This window comes from Adiantum capillus-veneris, chromosome 8, assembly GCF_014529385.1.
Source record: "Adiantum capillus-veneris isolate H3 chromosome 8, ASM1452938v2, whole genome shotgun sequence".
NCBI lineage: Eukaryota > Viridiplantae > Streptophyta > Polypodiopsida > Polypodiales > Pteridaceae > Adiantum > Adiantum capillus-veneris.
In genome coordinates this window covers 75507792-75513791 of record NC_140938.1, presented here as the reverse complement: position 1 = coordinate 75513791, position 6000 = coordinate 75507792, and positions in this window count along the sequence as shown.

Here is a 6000-nt window from a genome sequence, read left to right as displayed (position 1 = left end):
CAAAGATAGCGTTGGAAAAACAAGGCAAAGCATTGAAATTTTCTCAACACTAGCAGCGTTAAAAATTTCTTAGACATAGTGTTGGTGGATTTTTGAAATAGATTTGGAGTTTTTTGGTACTCTACAAAGCTACAGAGAAAGCAAGCAAGGAGAACAGAGAAAGAGTGTGACCTCTATGTATACGCAACTGGCACAAGCGATTCGACAAGCATGTGTGTACACATACACACACACCTTTGGCAAGGAGGAGAAGCAAGAGAAGAAAGAGGGAAGCTCTCAAGTGCGGTCTCTCTCTTGGCATCAGAGAGATTGAGGGCTGGTTTGGCACACACATAGATTTGCATGTCATTCTTTCTATACACACATGTTGATTTTCAACATTCAATGCTTTTGGCATCGACCTTCACGACATCGGATCTTCTTTTTGGCGCTCTTGGCATTGGCATCACATCCGCATCGGCATCAACATCAACATCTTTGACGAACAATTTTTTGGCAGACATAGGAATGCTTCTTGATGCATACTTATTATGGTTCAGAGATGGATTTTCTCTGAGTTTTTTAGCATAGCCGTGTCAGCTCGCAGGTGCATAGTAGCCAAGTGTTGATGCACCATTGTGTAGATCTTCCTGGAGCAGATTTGAGATTGTTGTGGGGCTAATTTGGATCAGTCATTTCAGTCCTATTTTGATCATGTTTGTATCACTCTATGGGAGCTTCTAATCTCATTGATTTTTTGGACGATTGATTCTCGGTTGTCCATGCAGTGTTGTAGGCTTAGTTTGAGATTCTAATCAAGAGGTACTCCATGATTTATTACTCATTATGGCTAGTCTTTGGGTTTTGTGTGCCATTTTATGATGTTATGTTGTTGATGTCGGAATTTTCATATAGTGTCTGCCTCTTTATGCCATTGAAAATTTTGGCTACAGTTGATAGATTCTTGCTCTAGTGGGAGCTTTATGCGTTAGTTTATGCGTGATTAGCACTTGTGGTGCTATTGCGCTCTGTTGAGAGGGGTTTTCACTCCCTGCAAAGGGAGGTCTCAATTCAAACTTGCTTGCACTCTTTTGGTGCCTGTTTGTACACAGATTCCGCTACACTGGCAAAGACTACCATTACATGTACATTGAGTTGCAGATATTGCCATTAAATGATGCTTGTGGAGTTGATTTGGCTTGATATTTTTGGTAGTTACCCATATATTTTTGAGACACAGTCTAAAAGAGCCCTTTCTAAGACTGTGGCTGTTTCTTTGAGTTTGCATAGCCTTTTGTGAGGGTCATTGCGTGAGGTTTTTTGAAGCTAAGCACTGGGGCTAGGTTACCCAGTGTGAGATGGATTAGGTTGCCAAAGATCCCCTTTTGTGGCTTGCCATATGTTATGTAGAGACGGGTATAGGTGCTTTTGACACCAATTTGGCAATCATCATGACAGTTTATTTGAGCAGCATATGCCAGTTTATGCCCATTGATTACTCTTTGTTGGTTTGTGTGCTATTTTTGGTCAATTTTTCTAGAGTTCTTGATCTTTGAACAAAGGAGGCTCTGCCAGATCTTTCCTGTGAGTCATCCACCGCGTTCTTGGCACACTTGATTGCTCACACAATGATCTTGTTGCATATTGTGCTACGGTTTTTCTCATGTTACAGAGCAAAATCTATCGAATTTTTCCCAAAGATTTTTTAATTGGTCTTTTGGTCACATTCTCTTGAAATATGGTTGTTAGTCCTGCTTCGAACAAGGATGAGTACTAAATTAAAAATTTTGATGGCACAAACTTTGCAATTTGGAAGCAGCGTATGCAAGATGTGTTGATAAATAAGGGCACGATAGCACCATTGCATGAGAGAAAAGAGAATGCATACACTAATGATCAATGGGAAGATTTGAATGAGCGTGCTATGTTGACTATTTGCCTGCACCTTGGGTGAATCCATTTACTTGTGGGGTGCCTTATGTGTAGCATGGGACGGAAAAAGTACCTCAAACAAGGTTTTCCTCATGAAGAAACTCATGTGCATGAACATGAAAGAAGACAGCAGTGTTAGCTCTCGTCTAAATGAGTTCAACAATGTCATTTTGCAGCTTACTTCCAAAGGTCTTGACTTTGATGATGAGATGAAGGTCATCTTCTTGCTATGTTTGCTGACATCGTCATGGGACACCTTCAATACAACCATAAGTAACTCTGCGCCTAAGGGCAAGCTTGTTTTTGGTGACATTAGTAGCACATTGCTCAATGAGGAGATCAGTCTCTTGATGTGAGTGGGCATGGTGATGAGTATATGGCTAGTGGCAGCCATGACAAGACAAGGTAGCATGGTCATAGTCACAGTCGTTCTCATGATTGCAAGAACAATCATAGCAAGATTTGTGGAAGAGACATGAAAAACATTGAATGTTCACTGCCATAAAAAGGGCGCATTAACAAGGATTTCCTGCATTACAATGTGAAACGTGAAGCCTAACACACCTAAGAGCACTATGAAGATAGAAAAACTTAATGTTGTTGAGTATCTAGTTGTTGAGATTGTTGCTGATGTGTTGATTTTCACCTCATATTTGAGTCCAAATGCATTGTTAGCTCTTAACGAGTGCTATGCCCAAAATTGGATTGTGGACTCGAGTGCTAGCTTTCATGTGACTCCTCGTAAGGAGTGGTCTCCACTCATACTATTGCACCTAGTACAGTGATACTGGGTAATTCATATGAGCTTGATATATGCGATATTGGGGCCATAATACTTTGTATGCGTAATGGCACCGAGTTTATGTTGTAGAATGTCAAACATGTACCCGAATTGACAAATATTTTGATGTCTATAGGGCAATTATACGATTTGGGTTACACTACTATTTTCACACATGGTTCTTGGATAATCAAAAAAGGAAATTGGGTCATGATTAAAGGCCAAAAGTTTGGCTCATTGTATTCACTCTATGTCTCTTTAGTGAAAGAGAATCTGTTTGTGTAGCCGAGTGGCTGTCTACAAAGTTGTGGCATGGGCGGCTGGGACATATGAGTCACAAACGAATGAAGGTATTGCAACGTTCTGGTTATATCCTCGTGTTAGATTACTCTGATTTTTCTTTATGTGAGCACTACATTTATGGAAAACAAATTAGGTTGACCTCAGCACCTTTAGACAAGGAGTTAACAAGCCCTCTAGATCTTTTTCAGAGCGACATGCAACCTATGCCTAGTAAGTCTCTAGGGGGGGCACTATACTTCCGAACATTCATAAATGACACTACTAGGAAGGTGTGGGTTTATCTCTTGAAGCAAAAGAGTAAATTCTTTAGTGTCTTTCAAAAGTTCTTAGCAATGGTAGAAAACCAATCAGGTAGAAAGTTTAAAGCTTTGTGAACCGACAATGGAGGCGAGTATATCTCCATTGAGTTCAAGGACTTCTACAATAAATGGGGCATTAAAAGATAGTTCACCACACCTTACACACCCACTCAAAAAGGTGTAGTAGAAAGGATGAATAGGACTATCTAGGAATGGGTCACTTATATGTTGTTTATGGCCACTTAACCTCACAAGTTTTGGGGGGAAGTTGTTAGGATGATTGTTTACTTGATAAAGCGGTCACCTCGTAGACCACTAAAGTATAAGATCCCACATGAGATGTGGATGGGAAAATTGCCTAATTACAATAGATTACGTGTATTTGGGTATGACGCATTATCACATGTGTCAAAAGAGCTTAGGCATAAGCTGGATCCCAAATCACATAAGTGCATCTTCATTGGATATGGTATGGACGGAGAAATGGGATATTGTCTCTGGCACCCAGAATCTAAGAAGGCTATATGCAACTCAAAGGTGATATTCAACTAGTCTAAGATGCATAGACAACCAATGAAAGAGATTGAATATTGCAAAGTAAGGTTTGAGGATGTTACCTAGTGATGCACCTTGCACTATTACACAAACAAATGTTGCTCTAGAGAGAGAGAAATCTAGCAGTCAGGCACTCAGAAGATCTACTCATGTATCTCATGCACCTTAGCATTTTAAGCCAAGATTAGACTATTTGTTAGTCATTGATGATGATGAGGCCACTTGTTATAAAGACACTATTCAAATGGAAGATAGCGTGAAGTGGGAGCAGGCTATGCAATCTAAATATAACTCGATCTTAGTCAATGAAACTTGGAAATTGACAAAGCTACCTGAGGGTAAAAGCATTGTCTTGCAAATGGGTGTACAAAAAAAAGTACACATCAAAATATCCCGAGCCTAGGTATAAGGCTAGATTGGTTGTTATAGGAATCAAGCAGAAGAAGGGCGTAAAATTTGATGAGATTTTCTCTCAAGTGGTCAAGATGACTACACTGCATCTTGTGCTTGGTTTAGTAGCCATAGAAGACATGGAATTAGTTTAGATGGATGTGAAGATGTCATTTTTCCATAGGGATCTCAAAGAAGATGTCTACATGATGCAACCAAACGATTTTGAGACAAAGTCTGAAAAGCCATCAAGGGCAGAACTAGTGTGTAGACTCAAGAAAGCTTTGTATGGACTAAAGCAAGGCTCAAGGCAGTGGTATATCATGTTTGATAAGTACATTCAATCCCAATGTACAGAGCCTAGAGGATCAGTCATCTTGTACGTGGATGATATGCTTATAGCCGGGAAGTCAAAAGATGAGATTGCACTTCTCAAGGACGCCTTAAGCAAACAATTTTCCATGAAAGACTTGGGTGATGCACATCACTTTCTTAGTATGCGTATCAAGAGAGATTGTAAGCATGGAATACTTGAACTATCATAAGGTCTTGCAACATATTAACATGGAAGTGGGGAAAGCATTGAGTACCCCAATGGCTGCATATTAAAACTTATGCAGTAAGAATGATTGCCCCAAACCGGATGCTGAAAAGGCAGAGATGGAAAAGGTGCCATATTCTTTGGCAGTTGGCAGTCTCATGTTTGCCATGGTTAGCACACAACCAAATATTACATTTGCAGTGGAAGTGGTCTTCAGGTATATGGCAAACCCGAGCAGAAAGCATTGGGAAGCAGTGAAGCATATCTTGAGATGTAAACCCACCCCATGTTTCATTCCAAATCAAAACACATCAAGGTCAAGTATCATGTGATACATGATATTTTGGCTAGTAGATTCATTGAGCTAGCCAAAGTCCACATGGATGAGAATTCAATGAATGCCTTGACAAAGCTGACGAGGACTAAGTCACCTTCTTGGAAGAGTTCGGCAAGCCTTTGCTTTTGGTTGGCGTATTTGGCGATGCGTACCTTGCTTTGCTCGAGACTCTTCTTTGCACTTTGCATGCGGGTTTGCCATTGTTGAAGAAACTCTTCACATTCCAGATCCTGGGCATGCACATCGCCGGTTGCCAGTGCAAGAGGTGTGATGACTTCTTTACATGTGGAGAGCTCGAAGGGGGTGTAGCCAGTGCTGCTGTGGATGGAGTTGTTGTAATGGAATTCCACGACGTCCATGTATTCGGACCAGTCCTTCTGATCGGCCTTGACGTAGCTGCGGATGTAGTCTTCGATGCCTTGGTTGACTCTTTCAGTTTGGCCGTCGGTTTCAGGGTGGTAGGCGGAGGAGAAGCGGAGTTGGGTGCCTAGTAGCTTGAAGAGCTCGCACCAGAGGTCACTGAGGAAGCGGGTGTCGCGATCTGAAACTATGGCTAAGGCGAGGCCGTGGTATTTGAAGACTTTGGCGAAGAAGTGTTTGGCGACTTGGTAGGCGGTGACGGGGGGCTTTGCTGGTATGAAGTGGGCTTGCTTGGTGAAGTAGTCGACGACCACCATGATGGTAGTGTGGCCGTGGGAGGGGGGGAGGTCGACGATGAAGTCCATACTTACCATGTCCCAAGGCCGGGAGGGTGTTGGCATGGGGTGGAGGAGGCCAGCAAGCTTGACTCTTTGAGCTTTGACCAGTTGACAGGTTGGGCAGGTGCGCATGTAGTCGATTACGTCGTCCTTCATTTTGGGCCACATGTAGTGTTGATGGAGTT